This window comes from Macrotis lagotis, chromosome 1 (assembly GCF_037893015.1).
Source record: "Macrotis lagotis isolate mMagLag1 chromosome 1, bilby.v1.9.chrom.fasta, whole genome shotgun sequence".
In the NCBI taxonomy this organism is placed as follows: domain Eukaryota; kingdom Metazoa; phylum Chordata; class Mammalia; order Peramelemorphia; family Peramelidae; genus Macrotis; species Macrotis lagotis.
Genome location: NC_133658.1, coordinates 393,023,739 through 393,042,035, shown reverse-complemented (window position 1 = coordinate 393,042,035; position 18,297 = coordinate 393,023,739). Strand labels below are relative to the sequence as shown.

At 34.7% G+C, this 18,297-nt stretch overlaps 1 protein-coding gene and 1 pseudogene across 7 annotated transcripts in view; both read left to right on the top strand.

Annotated features, from left to right (window-relative positions):
• SGCD (sarcoglycan delta) overlaps nucleotides 1–18,297 on the top strand; it is a 1,459,164-nt gene that overhangs the window by 1,253,827 nt on the left and 187,040 nt on the right. The window lies entirely within an intron of this gene.
• On the top strand, nucleotides 9,298–17,879 carry LOC141506095 (bolA-like protein 3 pseudogene; annotated as a pseudogene).

Genomic DNA, 18,297 nt, shown 5'->3' with positions numbered 1-18,297 from the left:
AAGCCTAGGGAAACTGAGGAGGTGATTGTCCAGTGACATTGGGAGGCCCTAGAAACCCTTCAATGTCATCAAATTAGCCATAGTTATTTTTAACAGCATGGTTAAAAAAAATGTTATTTCCAGAGTCAGAGAACATGGGTTCAAATTCTTCTTCCAACATTTTACTCAATTTATTTAGGGAAATCACATGATCTCACTTTCTCATTTGTGAAGTGAAAGGTTTTGCCTCAAATCAAACATGAGAGCAGTGAGCTGGATGATTTCTGAGGTTCTTTCTAGCTTTGAATCTATCAACTCTGTTTCTCCCTGGTTTCTAGTAGAATGCCTGGTTAATTAATAGTGATTAATAAATGCTTATTGATTGAATGATTTATCAACAAGATATCAGTAAAAACTGAACACTGCCCCCACTAGATTCTATTCTATATTCATATATGAGTAAAAAAGTTCTGGGACAATTTGAGGTTCCTGTCATACTGGGCTTATAGGATGTAATACCAAGTATCCTTTTTTTTCTAAAGCTATCTTATTTCTGTGTTCATATTGTTAGGTTCAGAGTTGGAGATTGAGTAGATCTTTGTCTTAGAGCAAGCATTCTTAAGCCTGTGCCCATTAAATTGCCCATTTAAAAATATTTTGATTATTTTACTTTGATAAAATTGACTTCCCTTGTAATTTCTATTCTATGTATTTTCTTTTATATTATATTTAGAGATTTAAGAAAGTGTTCATAGGCTCCAGCTGACAGCCAAAGGTCTCTCCTCTCTCTCTCTCTCTCTCTCTCTCTCTCTCTCTCTCTCTCTCTCTCTCTCTCTCACACACACACACACACACACACACACACACACACACAACACCACACAAGAACCCACACAAAAGAATACACAATAAAGAAATCCTAGTTCGTGCCTTTGTAAGGATTAGTTTAAAGTCAAATTAATAGTCTCTAAATTGCAGACCACATTGTCTTTAATTTTCTTTCCTATTGCCTTTGAATGATGACATACAAATTGGACTCCATTCCCCTTTCTAGAGTATTTCTGTTGTTTAAATATTTTCCTAGGAAACCATCCGTCCAATGATCATTTTCAGCCTGCGACATGGGTAGTATGCATCTGCAGCCATAGAGGAAGTTGAAGACTCCATAGCAACACCATCTGTCAGTTCACAGAATGTTTTTTCTAAGATTAAGATGTGAGGTGTTAGTTATAATTAGGGAACTTACATGTAAGGACCAAGAACTGAGCTGATTCCCCTGTATTCCTATGTTGTTCCCTTCATCTGAACTTACATTTTATATTTGCTTATACAAGGCATTTTTGATCTCTCTGTATATGTATATTTCATGGTTTGTCTATATGCAAAGAAAAGAAAGAAGAGAGAAAAAATAGGAAGTAGAAGTGAAGAGAAAAAGGGAGAAGTATAAGAAAGAGAAAAAAAGGAGAAAGGAAAGGAGGGAGAGGAGGAAAAAGGAGAGGAGAGACACTAGTATAAAAAGACCAGTCTTGAAGTTAAAAAAAAAAGAAAAGAAAAACTGTTTTCAAGTCTTGCCTTTCATATACAATAGTTATACAACTATTAATAAACCACTTAACAGTTCAGTGTAATAGGTATCTTTCTAAGACTATAATATACATCTATGCTGATAATCTCTGGGTTTCCAAACTAGGAATTCCTAAAACTGATGATATTAGAGAGGAAGGAGAATAGTAAAAACAATCTGCTGTGGTGATTTTCCCATGTGTCACTGCTTATTGATTGATTAAATGTTGTAGAATTAAAGAGGAATAGGTACACATTACACAATTGACTATATTTGAGATACACTGTTTTTATCATTTATAAATCTTAAAAAGTTTTTAACATGGTAGAGCAAAATAGTCTCTTATAGGTTCTCTTTCAACAAGGAGTCAATCATTCAAGATTCCTTGATCAATGCAACTACAGAAATAATTCACTTCAATTCTTTCTGATTATTAACATCAAATAAAACATAAAACTAGGAGAAATAGGCTTACAACAGGATATCCTGTGCAAAAGAATTTCCTGGAGATGTTGAGATCTTTCAGACACCCCATCTATGGATACTGTTGTTTTAATTGCATCAAGTTCCAAACTATTATAGAATCTCCCTCACAAAAAAAACTATGCTCATTCAAAAGAGATTAGTCTAACAATTTATCAAAAATAAATTAAATGAAAAAATGGAAAACACTTATTTTCATTATGTCTAAATTATGACTTATTTTTGAGTTGATAATTCATTGACTTAATACCTCACTGAACATATCTGAGACAGTTGTAGATGGTCAGTGTGACTGACCATAGCTAACTTGTACAAGGACAACTGAATGGACAATTGAATAGGAGAAAGATGGACAATTGAATATGAGAAAGAATGCAAACTGTATTAAAATGTGAAAAATATAAAGTGTTTCCAACAATTTTATAAGCTATTCTCCAGGGAATAGAAAAGGCAAAATTTTAAAATTCTTGTTCTCCCATTAATGTTATATGATAGTGATCACTACAGTCTCTGAAGAAAAAAAGCTCCCCTGGACTTAGTGGGCACTAAAATAATATAAGTTGAGCTCTCTCTCTCTCTCTCTCTCTCTCTCTCTCTCTCTCTCTCTCTCTCTGTATATATATATATATATATATATATATATATATATATATACATATATATGTATATATATGTATATATATATGTGTGTGTGTGTGTGTGTTTGTATGTGTTTCTATAAATATTTATGTTTGTGTTTTATATATATATAACTGTGGCTATCAGTAAGAATATATGTGATGGGAAAAGGGATGAGGGGTAGTAGTCATATATTAAGGATAGGAGATGAGGGCAGCTAGGTGGTACAGTGGATAGAGCATTGGCCCTGGAGTCAGGAGTACCTGAGTTCAATCCGGCCTCAGACACTTAATAATTACTTAGCTGTGTGGCCACTTAATCACATTGCCTTGCAAAAACTAAAAAAAAGAGAGAGAGAGAGACAGACAGAAATAATATATGGAAAGCCCTATGTTAACACTCTCTTTATATATCTATATCTATATATGTATATGTATATGCGTTTTTATAAATATGTATGTTTATATATATATATGTATATATATCACTGTGATTATTACTGATAATTACTGATAAGAATATTTGTGATGGGGAAAAGGGATGAGGAGTAGCAGTCATATATTAAGAATAAGAGATAACAGTTGGAAAGCCCTATGTTAACACCATGGGTTCTCTAAGATAGAAATGGGAGTCACTAATTAGGGCAAACATACCTACAGGCTGCTTATTGACTTGCTTTCAAAATGTAATTGTTTTTTGTTTTATTGTATTTTTTATTATTTGTTAACTATTTCTCAATTGCATTTTATTTTGATTCAGCTGCATTGTGAGTGGCAAATAAGTAGGTGACCACTCCATTTAACATCATTGACCTAGAGAAAGACCTCCATCATGTTAGGTTGTTCAGAAAGAATCCATGAAAAAACATGGAGAATAGCATGGGAAGAGTTGTGCTGCTAGATTTTGATTATTGAGAATAAAAAATTCCTAAATGTTTGCATTATTTAAATACTCATTGCTTGTTGTTGTTGAGTAAGAACATACTACCACATTTTTACATAATTATAACTTTGATAAGTAAGAATTTAAGTCTATATGACTATTACTTCATGGGATTCATTATTTGCATTAATGAAACTTCATTGTATTAAGTGCTGCACAGGTTTGATCACATCACAGATATTTTGATATGTCAAACATTTAAGCATAATTCAAAGAAATTAAAGTCAGTTTTGTCTGAAAAGTTATGATCTAGAACCATAAAATCTCAGATTTGGTCAAGGTTTCAAAATTCATCTTAACAAACTGCCATTTTATATTAATTATTAGAAGAATCCATCTCTGTATAAATTTTCCCCCATTGCTCCACACAGAATATATTTAATCCTTCTTTCTATGTCAAGACTTCAAAACCTTTAGTAGCTATTATATCCTCACCAAAATTTCTCTTTTCCAGGTTAAGCATCTCCAGTTTCTTGAACTGACCCTTTTATGAAAAGTTCTCCAGTCCCTCAACCACATTGTTTGACATCTATATGTTATCCATTTTGCCCATTTCCTTTCTGAAGTATAGTACTTAGGGCTTAAAAGAATGTATTGGGGGCAGCTAGGTGGCACAGTGAATAGAGCACTGGCCCTGGAGTCAGGAGGACCTGAGTTCAAATCCAGCCTCAGACACTTAATAATTACCTAGATGTGTTGCCTTGGGCAAGTCACTTAACCCCGCTGTCTTGCAAAAACCTAAAAAATTAAAAGAATGTATTGAATGAGGTTTGAATAGAACACAGAATGACAAGAATATAGTCTCTCTTACTCTGTAACAAAATATTTTGTTTTACTTTGATTTGTTTTTTGCAGAAATCTAATGAATGAACAATAATAACAAGATTGCATTGCTATTTTTGGTTTCAGTGTCACAATTATTAGCACATACTGAGTTTTCTGCCCAATAAAACTCTCAGATAGATTTCATACCAAATATTACATAGCCAAGGCTTCACCATAAAATGATTAATAAGCCCCTGGTCCACTGAAAATTTAAGGTTAGAAATCAACTTGTGCCTCTTTCAGCATCAGGTAATTCTTAACAATCAGCATATATAAGCTATAATTATATAAGTTATATAGTAATGAAATAATTAAATTATAGATTTGGAAGAGACAAAGATGAATTGTTTTACCTTCACATTATTTCTTGGTCCCTACCTCTGCTGCCATTATATCTGCCCTTCCAGAAATCTTTACTATCTCTAGAAGATATTGTTAAAGGAGGAGGCTAGACTGGAACCAAAGGGTGTTCTATGATCATTGCTAGTTGGATGACTGTGGGCGAGTAACTTAACTTCTTCCAAATCTCTATATCTATCTAAATAATGGGGATTACAATCTTACTTTCAGTGTTGTGGAAAGGCTCAAATTCTAATATGCAAGTATAGTCTTTATTCAAACTTTAAGTCCTGTATAATTTTTCAAATAATTATTGTAGGTTTGGTTCATTGCGATTTTTTCATCCTTGAACATGCATAGACAAAGTATTAAAGTGATTTCTAAAAGTGTCAGAGTATACATGAGCCTTTAATCTGAATTCAATATGAACCAATATGTTTCAGGGACTTTTAACCTTGAAAATATTCATTAAAAAAAGCTATTTGTCCCTTACTTCTAAGAATATATACCAAGATCTCTATGTTTCTTATGAGAGTTTGTAGAACTGGTTTATTTCTATTATTATCTCAACATCCTGGTGGGTAAAGTTATAGATGGATCTTTATATTAATGGTTGCTTCACTTCCTACCTCCCCATCCCATAAACAAAAGGAAATATTTTTTCAAAGGGGTACATCTGTATGAGCCCGATATTAAAAAGATCTACAGCACATGATGAACTTCTAGAAGGACATGGACAGTAGTAGAACAGGATAGAAAGGCACCAAAGTTTTAGAATCTGCATCTTTGGACAAACCATCCAAATCAATGAGATTATAAATCACATTTGAGAAATGGAGAGAATGGTTTTTCAGAATAGCCCCTGGTGAAAACTAAGGGCAGAGGTTAAAGTTATAAATGTCCATTACCATGGTAACATAGTTATAATTCCTGTAGAGTGCTTGCCACATTTTTTTAGTTAGTTTTATCAATTTTGTCTCATGGTCTGTGATTTTCTTCAAATTGCAAAACAATTAAACAAAGAATTTGGCAAAGAAATGGAGCCAGATGTAGCTATTTCCTCTTAGATTTCTTAATGGAAGCAAACATACTGTAATTTAATTTCTCCTGTCCCTCCCTCCCTGAAATTCTCAGTTTTAGAACAACTAATGTACTAGCTGCCTTGGAGGGGGAGAAACCCTATTCTCTCTGAGATGTCATAAAATCTGAATTCTGGTTTAAACAAATTTGAAAAGGGAAAGCTGAGGAAGAGCTGTATCAAATGTCCAAAAGGGATTTAATGATATGCCCAGAAATCCAATAATATTTCATTCCTTAATATTTGAGATATAAAATAGATTTCTCCATAATCATGGCCTTTAATGCAGCATTGAATAAATATGATTTTATTTCAGCCATTATGGAGAAATTTCAAGTAATTCAATAAAGCTGAAAGCTTTTTTAAAAAGTAGAAATGAAGCTCTCCTATTTGAAGCAAAGGCATTTGACATCTAGTGCCATTATTAAGTTGGTTTTGATCATTTTCCTGGAATCTGAGATCAGGTAGATGGGTATTTCATCTCACACTTTTCTTTTTTCCCCTTTTTCTGTCTTTTCTTCCCTCTCTTATCCTTTCTGATATCTTAAGTTGATTCTTCGGACTAAATAATGTTGACCAGGAATATTCCCTATGTTGTATAGATTTAAATACAATAGGACTTAATTCATTTGAAGAGAAAAAAATTTTCTTAATTGAAAATATGAATTAAAAAAATTTTAGCGAAATTCACTTTTATGAATTTCAACTATATTCAACAGCTAGAATTAACTGGTTTGCCAGATAAAGGGTCTACTTTACTGAATGAGTTATGTCTCTCTTAAAGATGCTGTTGGAGGAATAAAGGTCCCAGTGGGGTGTCCCAAAATATCCCCCCAAAGTGGGTGTCCCAATAATACTCAAAAACTCAGGAAGCACACCAAAACCAGGCACAGGCTGGAGAAATGAGTAAACAGAGAAAAAAGGAGGAACACCACTGAGAAATTCTTTTGTCTATGATCCCAAGAAGGATCAAAACACTCAATCTGAAGATGATGAAGTACAAGCTCCTGCATCTAAAGACTCCAAGAAAAATAGAAGTTGGGTTCAGGCTATGAAAGAGCTCAAAAAAGATTTTGAAAATCAAGTAAGGGAGATAGAAGAAAAATTTGGGAAAAAAATAAGAGAGATGCAGGAAAAACATGAAAAAGAAGTCAGCACCTTAGTCAATGCTGAAGAAGATAACATGTTAAAAAACAAAAAAATGCTGAAGAGAACATGTTAAAAAAACAGCTTAAGTCAACTGGATAAAACAGTTCAAAAAGTTTTTGAGGAGAAGAATGCTTTAAAAAGCAGAATTGACCAAATGGAAAAGGAAAGCTCTCTGAAGAAAGCAAATTGTTCAGATGTAGAATGGAACTAAAGGAAGATGATGACTTTACAAGAAGTCAAGACACATTGCTTCAACACCAAAAGAATGAAAAATTAGAAGAAAATGTGAAACATCTCATTGAAAAAACAACTAATCTGGGAAACAGATTCAGGAAGGATAATTTAAAAATTACTGGGGTACCTGAAAGTCATGAGCAGGAAAAGAGCCTTGACTTCATTTTTAAAGAAATCCTCTAGGAAAATTGCCGTGATATCCTAGAAGCAGTGGGCAAAATAGAAATTGAGAGAATCTACTGATCTCCCAGAAATATTATAGCCAAGTTCCAGAACTCCAAAGTCAAAAATAAAAAAAAAAAAATTAAAAGCAGCCAGAAGGACACAATTCAAATATCATGGAGCTGCAGTCAGGATCACACAGGATGTAGCAGCAACTGCATTAAGGGCTCATAGGGCTTGGAATATAAGATTCTGGAAGGCAAAAGAGCTTGGAATGCAACCAAGAGTCAACTACCCAGCAAAACTGAACATCTTCTTCCAGGGGAAAAGCTGGACTTTCAGCGAATCAGGAGAATTTCAAATGTTTCTGTTGAAATGACCAGAGATGAACAGAAAGTTTTACTTTAAAATATAGGACTCAGGTGAAGCACAGAGAGTGGAGGAGAAGGGTAAAAATGCAAGGTACTTAATGATGTTGAACTGCATGTATTCTTGCATAGAAAAATGACACTGATAATAGTAATATGAAATTTCTTATTTAATAGAGCAGGTAGAAGGAGCTTTTATAGATGAAACACAAAAGAGAGCTGAATTTGAAAAAAAATTGTAAAAATGGAGTCAATGACTAAAAGGGAAATTAACTGGGAGTAAGAGAAGGGAGAGGTGGAAAAGTCTAAATATTTCATATAAAAATGTATATATACATATTTTTTACAATGAGTTTTTGCAATGATATGGAAGGGGAAGGCAAGGGAGAATGAGGGCACTTCACTCTCATCAGAAATGGCTCAGAGAGGAAACAATATACACACTCAATAGGGTATAGACATCTAGAGTAAAAAAGGAGGGAAGGGGGAAAGGGGGAAGCGGGGTATGTGGGTGATAGAGGAAAGGGTAGATCATAGGAGAGAATAGCCAGATGTAACACATTTTCTTTTTTACTTCTTGCAAGGGGCTGGGATTGGGTGGCCTGTCCAGAACCATGGAGACAAGTGGTTGCTAGGTCTCAGGGGTGGTACGTGGGCTGGGGGCCTCTTGGCACCAGGGCCAGTGATCAGCCCACTGCACCACTCAGCTACTCTATAGCACATTTTAGAAGAGGGACAGAGTGAAAGGAGAAAGAAAATATAATATATGGTAGTGGGGAGGAATGGATGGAGGGAATTGCAATCAGCAATAGTGGAAAAATATGTAAGTAACTTTTATGATGGACTTACCATAAAGAATGTGATCCCCCTGAGACAGAGCTGATGGTATCAGAACACAAACAGAAACACATTTTTGTCTCTTTCCTTTATTTCTCATGAGGGCCTATATTTTGGGGAGGAGGGGGTATTATGTGTGCTCTTAAACAAGAGTATTTTAATAATGTATTGATATATTCATTTAATTAATAATTTAATTAATCAATACATTTAATAATGTACAAAAATATTCATAGAAGCTCTATTCATACTGGCAAAGAATTGGAAATTAAGTAAATGTCCTTCAGTTGGGGAATGGCTTAACAAAATGTGATGTGATGTGTGTGTGTTTGTGTGTGTGTGTGTGTGTGTGTGTGTGTGTGTGTGTGTGTGTGTGTGTGTGTGTGTGTGTGTGTGTGTGTGTGTGTGTGTCAGGAGGGATGGGAATTCAGGGAAGCCTGGAAAGATTTGCATGGACTGATGCTGAGTGAGATGAGCAGAACCAGAGGAACATTGTGCACCCTAGCAGCAACATGGGGGTGATGACCAACCTTGATGGACTTGTTCATTCCATTAGTGCAACAGTCAGGCACAATATTTTATTTTTCTTCCTTAAGGATATGATTTCTCTCTCATCACATTCAACTTAGATTAATGTATATCATGGAAACAATGTAAAGACTAACAGACTGCCTTCTGTGGGGGGGGGGGAAGCAAGATTGGGGGAAAATTGCAAAAAATTCAAAATAATAAAAAAATTACAATTAAAAAAGAAAGATGCTGTTAATTTTCCTTGTCCAAATGCAAAATAAAGACCTTAAAATGATTCCATATTAATTAGAATATTAATTTCAGTTCTACCTCTTTCAAAGTGTACTTTCAGTGTGATATTATCTATACTTATGGTCACATCACAAACAAAATGAATGAAACTTGCTTGGAAGGTCTTTCTTTTTATATGCAGGCCTTAAGAGCTGTATTTTAGAGAAGAAAAAATGAAAGCCTGACCAAATGACTATTTAATATGTTTCCCTGGCTTTCTAACACACCAAAACAAAGTCAACAATTTGAATTGGTTTTAAAAAAAACCACTATGGTATAGTGGAAAAAAATACCGGCTCTGGAGTTTTGGAATCTGACTTTTGGAATAAAGCTTCGGTCAGATCTAAGAGCTACCACTGACTTTCTGGGAAACTTTGAGCAAATTACCTAATTTCTCTAGTTTTCTTTACTTCTCAGTTATAAAATAAGAGAGTTATACCAAAGGACCTCTACTATATGATCTTCAATAGATGATTCTATGATAACAAATGTTGTTTTAAAACTAGACAAAGATAAACAGCTACTTTTTTATGGAGAGATTAAAATCTATATAACATCTTAAGCATATTCTAGATGACACAGGAACACAAGAACTATTTATAATTTAAGATATTATTTGCCTATATTGGACTGGATTTTGCTAAAGTCCTTGATTATGAAGTAGTAGAAAGTGCCATGCCCAAGAACTGGGGGAATTGGGCTCTTCTCCTGGTTGTTTATCCTAACTTATCTGTGTGATCTTTGGTAAACCTGTAATTCTCTGGGCCTCGATTTCTTCACTTATAAAATGAAGGCATTGGAATAGTTCATAAAGTCCTTTTCATCTTTACAATTCTATAGGTCTATGACCTTGCACTCTTAAGTAGCTTAACTTTCTTGAAGGCAATTTTTCCTTTGCTATTAATTTGATTAGTAAATCTTTATTTTAATTATAATGTAGTGATAAACCCGAGCTTATTCCTAAGAAGTAGCATCAACAATTCTAGACCAATGGGATGTGAATGAAACATTTTTGCAGAGATCAATGTACTGCTGACTTTAAATCCCAATTCTCCAATTTTTAAAAAGGATGAATGATTAAGGAAAGAAGTTTGGGTAGAGTCAAAAGAATCACTCCATCTCTGGGGAATTTGTCTTGCCTGGGTCATAGTACAAAACTGAGTTTTTGTGTTCCCAAAGAACCCTTTCTGCATTAATACTTTCATGGAATTCTTACCTTGTCTGCTAAAGATCTTTCCTGATATTCCTCTAAAACTTGAGGTCTTGGCCTGCCGTCATGGCAGCCCCAGGTCTTTTGGCCGCTGCCTGGGCACAGCTGCTCAGCTGCACGAGGCTCAGTGTGGTCCCTCTTCTCCGATGTGCCCAGAGGACATTTGCCTTCCAGATCTCAGGGGAGCTCAAAGTGAGGAATGTCCTAAAGGAGAAGTTTCCTCGGGCCTCGACCATCAAGGTGACGGACATTTCAGGTGGCTGTGGAGCCATGTATGAAATCCATATAGAGTCAAAAGAATTCAAAGACAAGCGAACTGTACAACAACATTAGATGGTTAACAAGGCACTAAAAGAGATTAAAGAGATGCACGGACTAAGAATATTCACTTCAGTTCCAAAACACTGAAGCTGAGCCTGGAGTGGGGCCCTGCTGCTGACGCTGCTGGATCTGTATCCTAGGATGCCACAGAGGCTGTTCTCCCCAGAGTATTTTCCCTCCAATGTCTCTTGTGGTTTCCCAGCCATCTCTCTGAGTTCTCATGGTCCAGAAGCCTTTGGGCTGTTAAGATATTCATTAAAGGCAAAATACTCCATAAACTTGGAAACTTTCTTTTTCTGCCCAAAGTCATTGGCTCTCTCTGGAAGCCAGGCAGTTTTCCACCTTCTGTTGGTTTGGAGGTTTCCATCCCTTCCAGAGTGACACACTGGTACCACAGATCAGAACCGACTTGTCCATAGGACTCTTGGCATCATCATGTTAATACCCAAGGGAAGGTTGCATCCCAGCTACTTTTAGGTGGCCACTTATTGCCTAGAGGGGGGAAACTAATTTAAGCTTATTTAATAAAACATTGGCTTGAATGGCAAAAAAAAAAAAAATAAAACTTGAGCTCTTGAAACAATTGAACTTTAAAAGGTGCATAGATATCCCTAGAAATAGAGAATATAAATAAATAACTCTCTAAACCTAAATAAGTAATTGCATTTTGATTTCTATGTGAAAAGGATGAAAGAATTATCATGATTTTAAAATATTACTCAAAACATCAAGTATATTTCCAAAATCATCTTGTTGGACAAATAAATTGAGTCTCAAAAGTTCAAAAATATCTTCCTTTCTCAAAGGAAGAAGGAAATGAAGACTGAGCAACAATACTTGATTTGTTCCTTCTGACAGTCTGCTCTGATGGCCTTTTGAAGCCAATTCTGTCTGTTGTTTTCCTACTTTAACTCATAAATATTAAGTATTTTTTCTTCAGTTTCAGTTCATTTTTAACGTGCATTTCTTACTAAATGAACCTAATCATTGTGTTTACACAATAATTCACATGTTGAGTTGTATTTAGGTTTCATGAAAATTTTAGTTTCCCCTTAGGTAATAGACTTGTTAAAATATTAAACTTGGAGAAATGGGATTTGACAGTTCTTCAAAGAAGACATGAACTTAATTAAATCTGATCATCTATACCATTTCAAGATAAAATTCCCCTGGTCCTAGATTGTTCTCTTTCAACCCAAGTACTCTGTGAACCATCTTCCTGGAACAGAAATATCTCTATTGACTTTATGTCATTAATAAAAGCATTGAAATCTCTAATTTTTCTTAGTATATTTAATTCAAACTGTTTTTTTAAATGCCAAATCATCCCAAATACATATAAGCTTAATAGCCAAAAGAAATACTGGTATACTTGTACCAGAATGAAGCTATTTTCAATACCTATTTTTTTAATGTGGTTGATTTTTGTTGTTGCTGAATCATTTAGGTCATGTCCAATTCTTCATGACTCTTATTTAGGGTTTTCTTGGCAGAGAGATTAGAGTTTGTCATTTGCCATTTCCTTCTGCAACTCATTTTACTGAGGAGAAAACTGAGGCAAATAGGGTGAAGTGACTTGCTCAGGATTGCACAGATAGTAACTGTCTGAGGTTGAATTTGAACTCATGAAGATGAGTCTTCCTGATTCTAAGTCCACTGTACTACTTAGTTGCCCCCAAATGGTATTATACTATTTTACAAGCTAAGTCAATGCAACAAGAATTTAAATTCCTTCTATGATCGAGGTACTCAAGATTGGTTAGCAAAGGGAATGTGGAAGATTTTTTCTGATACTAGGTGCGATTTGAACTCAGGTCCTCCTGACTCGAGGGCTGGTGCTCTATCCACTGTGACACTTAGCTGCCCACAATGCACTTTTCAAATATTATCCCTTTTTGATCCTTGCAGTAACCAAGGAGGTGTATTACTATTAGGTACTATCCCATTTAATAGATGAGGAGAAAGTGGCACAGAGATATTAAATGTCTTGACTAAGGTCACACAGCTAGATGTCTTGACACAGTATTTGAACTCAGATCTTCCTGACTCCAGATTTAGTACTCTAGTCAATGAAAGCTTAGCTGCCAATAGGTTGTATTCTTAAAGTAAGGGCCAAAATAAGTACTCATGAAAGTACTTCTTACTTTTTTCCCCCTTGAGTTACTAAATATGAAATGCAAACTCAGATTTTTAAAGAAGGCAAAATTTTCACAAAAATCTAATGTTAAAGTAGAAAATGGTTTCAATTTACCAATTTTACTCTCAATGTTCATATGTTCTTGACCAAGCAATATCATTTCCTAATGTGAATACAGCCCTTGAATTTACAAAATTTTAAGAATCAAATATAGCCTTATATATATAATGAAAGGGACCACAGAAACTAAATACCAGAAACTATGAAATGAATCTCAGCCATCACAGACTAATAGAGCCCAAACAGAAACTCACAAGGACAGTCTATTTGAACTATATCTGCATGGGGAGAGAGTTTTACTAATATATCTCACATGCTCTCACCTATATGTCCTATATATTGAACTAAGCAGCAAGGCAAAATTCCAGACATGGAGGCAGAAAGCCCTGAATGCAAATCCAGCCTCAGACACTTACTAGCTAATTGTGTAACCCTGGGCAAGCTGTTGAACCCCTGCAGGCTTCAGTTTCTTCATCTGTAAAATGGGTATGATAGCAATATGTATACCTCAGGATTATTGTGAGGATCAAACGAGATATTTTAAATTTCTTAGCATAATGTTTGACATTTATTATCATTATTGTTCTTAATTGATATTACTAATATTTACAAGAGGGCAGACTGGGTCTTTAGAATAGAATGAAAATGACTCATATAGAGAATCCAACCTTCACCTACAAATTATTAAAAGATAGACCTGGGGGACAGCTAGGAGGTGCAATAGATAGAGCATGGGCCCAGGTGTCAGGAGGACCTGAGTTTAAATTTGACCTCAGACACTTGATATTTACTAGCTGTGTGTCCTTGGGCAAGCCACTTAACCCCATTGTCTCACCAAAACAAACAAATAAAAACAAACCAATAAATATAGACCTGGAATTAATGATTATCCAATCCAACTTCATTATTTTTCAATTTATGAAACTGAGGCCCAGCAGGGGAAAGAATTGCTCAACATTAGCTGATAAATGCCAGTATTCTCAATTCTATATTTCTTCTCCTATGACATACTATAGTGGTGTTATTTGATGCATATTTTGACCAGTTGTACTAAATATCCATAGACCAAGCCAAATGGATTGCAAGATGTTACTTTCTTTTGTTACTATTACTAATATAATGAGATAAAAGATAAGACGTAAATTGAAGAAGAATTGTGAGGGTGATATTGTCCAATTGCCATTAAATGTGGGTCAACTGTTTTTATTGCCTCCTTTGAAATCTCCTCTGATCAAATTAACCAATAGATGGCAAATATTAAGCTAATGAAAGTAGGGAAAGAAATTCTGAACTTGTTTCAAAAAGTTTTAGAATTATTTTTTAAAGGATCAATGTTCTTCAATAAATTTGTATATTTCTTAATTCTTCCCATATATGTTTATTTGCTTTTTAAAGACAGGAGAGTTAAAAAAGATGAAATATTATCTATTTTATTTTTAAGTACTTGATAATTCAATTTGTTTTATTGATACTAAAAAATCAATAAATACAATGTCTCAGAGGCATCTACACTTCATTACTAATACATCGTATGTTAAATAAGCAGTTTAATCTGTCTGATGCTCAGTTGCTTCATCTGTAAAATGAAGAGATTAGATGACTTGATCTCTAAAAATCTCTGCCAGGTTCAATAGGTTGCAAAGGAAAGTAACTTAGACTTGAAATCAAAAATCTTGGTTTTGAGATTCATATTTACCACTGCCACAGTTTTTTCCTCAATTTTCTGATCCATAAATTGAGAGGTTAGACTCAAGCACATCTAAGGTTCCTTCCATTCTAAATTTATGATCTTATAATGTCACTTCATGACATCATTATCCTCATTTTGCAAAATGAAAATTATAATACCTCTATTACTTATCTCAGAGTTCTCATGAAGATCAAATGAAAATTAAACTTATAGAAAATTCTTTATAACCCTAAACAAAATATACCATCTCTCTCTTAAGAGTCTACACCAAGTGGTCTCATTATTGTTGTGAAACACTACACATGAATCATATATAAAAACTTAGAAGTAACCCCAAAGGCCAACTCCCTTATTTTATAGACAAAGTAACTGAGGCTGAGAGAAGCCAAGTTTTTAGTGTCAAATACTAATAAGTGCCTAAGTCAGAATTCAAACTCTGGTCTTCCTGACTCATGTCCTTGCTGTAAACAATATACCAGAGGACTCCATGTTTCTTTTGTCCTCAACTTCAATCCATATTTGCCTATGTGTTCATTTCCCAAGGCCCCAGATGAGGGATATCAATGGAATAAGTAGAATGAATTATCTTAAATGTTTTCTCAAGCCTGGAAGTGTTCAAGCAGAAACTGAATAAATGTTATTTCCATGAAGGCAGGGACAATTTAAATTGCTTTTTCATTGCTTTTTAAAATGTTAAAACTGACTTGCATAATTCTTTTCCCATATGTGGTATAGGATAATAATTTGCTGAATAAAGAAATATTGTACACAATTTTATCCCTCTGGTATATAGTGATACTTGGTGACCTCTAAAGACCCTTCCATCTTGTTTAACATGAAATCTGAATCACAGAATCCATCCCCTGAAAATGAATTGACTAGGCCATACCTTTCCCGGGTAATCTTAACCTTTATAGAAGAATCAGGAATAGTGGGCATTTCAAGCAGTCTGACAGGTTTGTTATTTTCACATTTTATATGAATAAGAAGGGTGCAATTCAGCAATCCCCAAATGGCATTGCATTAGTGGCTACCAGGTCCACCATATGCAAAGCACTCTACTCAGAAATATGTGAAAAGCTAAAAATAAATGGAAGATATAAGCTATACCTTCTAGAAACTTGCAAACTAGGTGAAACATTCCACTCAGGGATAATGACAAAATGGAATTCTATCATCACCTGACAGTGGGTTCAAATTTCTTAGTATTGTTGGGAGTTTATTATATTTTGGGAGGTTATTTTTTCATTTTCCAATTAGAGTTGTTTACTAAAAACCAAAGATTACTGCAAACTACCTCTTTCCACTAAACAAGCTGTACTTTACCTGAAAGCAGTCAGCTGGAGAAATTAAAAGAGCATATGGTGGGCACCATGATGCTGTTGTTTTTAATCTCTGCATTAGTGATTCAGATCACAGAGTACATTCCTCCTCTGAGAAGCTTCCATTATCATGCAAGAAATTTTTCCCCTAAGAAATGACTTTTGGCTACCAGAATTCCATGTTTCTCTTTTCTTCAAGGGCAAAGACCTAAAACAAAAAAATCTCAGTAAAAAGGCAAAGAAAAAATGTGTGGAAAATACAGGGGGAGGGTTATGTGGGAGAAATTATTGAGAAAGTGCTGGGTTGTAAATCAAAAATTAGAGGGGGTTGTTGTTTGTGGAGGGAAGACAAGTCCTCCAAGGGTTGTGTGGGTTCTCAATGTGACTGAGGTCATCAGTGAAACAGTATAGTAAGAGGCAAAATCCTCTGCTGGCTTCAGCATATTTCTTTCCCCTAATTTTCTATGGGTTTCTTGACCTTTGTTATGAAAAGCATCTGTTCATTTTGGTATGTAGACAAGTAAAAAAGAAGACATACTGGGCTTAAGGGTTCTTCTAGTATTTGTGACTGAGAGAGAACTTTCAAGACATTCAGCCCAACCTCTTCATTTTGCAGATGAGGCAATTAAAGCCCATATAAGTTAAATTGGCCAAGGTCAGCCAGTTTTCAATTAGTGGAAATGAAATTTGAATTGAGGGCTTCAAATTCAAAATTCAGTGCTCTTTTCACTTCAAAACCAATATTCAAAATTTCTTCTTCTCCTCTCCCTCACTATTCAGGTTTTAGCTAGTCACAAGGAGAGAGAAAATGCCTCCCTGACATCTTTCTGAGTGTACAAGTATCCAAGGAGGACTTGGTTTATACAAATAACTGTCATTTAATATTAATAATCTTTGCAATTCTATATGACCCTTATTTATGTGATCCCTAGTAGTGATTTTCAATCACTGCATGGGTATTTATCTCATTTCCCCAAATAGATTCTTGAGGAGAGTAATTATAGCATTTACTTCTATCTGTTCAAATGTCTAGCACAATGCTAGGGAAGAGTTAAGGTGTATAATAATATTAAGGTTGAATGAGGTCTGTACCTCAGTTTTTACATTTCCATTTTAGAAATAATAATGCCTATTTTCTTCCCATATCCTAAAAGTGATATACAAAACAACAGAACAGAGAATAAATTCATCACTTTTTTCTTTTGGAACTCATTCATAAGAGAGTTGAGGAAGCAATTCTTGACAAGACATCTCAGCTATTAAATTGATCTTTGTCCTCCACAAAGGATAGTTTCAATAGCACTTTGACCAATAGAAAGAATCTAGAATAGCAATTTCCTTCATTTCTGGCACTGACAATGCTGAATTTTAAAGACATTTGGCACCAAGCTAGGCTTGGTCCCCACAGTCTCAAGATGCTTTATTTCTAAATATTCTTTCTAGTCACTTCTTTATTTCCTGTCTTAGAGTCTTGTCTTTGGCCTATAAATTCAAACACTGTCCATCAGAATCTTCAGGTCTGAAGTAAAATCTCACCTCTAGGATTTGGTAGCTTTGTAACCCTAGGAAAGCCCTTTAAATCTTTTTGATTTTTACTTTCCTCATCTGTAAAATGGACATCAAAATACCCACCTTACAGTATTGTTTCAAGAAAAAATAGTAAATTATGAAGGTTCTATTAATGTAACTTATGATCATTAGTCACAAGACTATTGGGGTTGTCATTCCTTAAAATCCACTAGATCCAAATTAGAAGGCAACTTTACAGGCTTCTTCTGCTTTTAGGAGTGGGGGGACTGTGGGGGGGTGTTGTGGGGGTGTTGTATCTAGTGTCCAATCTCCTGGGAGACAAGAACATCAGCAGACTTTTCTGAAAGTTTTCGATATCTAACCTGAATGGTCTGAAAGGAAGAAATTGGAAGATACAACTTGTGTTTGTTTTTGTGTATATAGAAACTTATTTTTTATAAAATCTTATTTTATATATGTAAAATTAGCACATGCCATTGGATTAAAAAAACCTTGAGGACAAAAGGAAAATCACAGGTAGATAGTCAGGAAGTCCTAATGACAGTTTGTCATTGTGTGACCTTGAGCAAATCACTGCACCTCTGGTTCGAATCTGTTAAGTGAGGATCCTCATGCCTGTCCTTTACAACAATGGTGTTGTAAAGATCA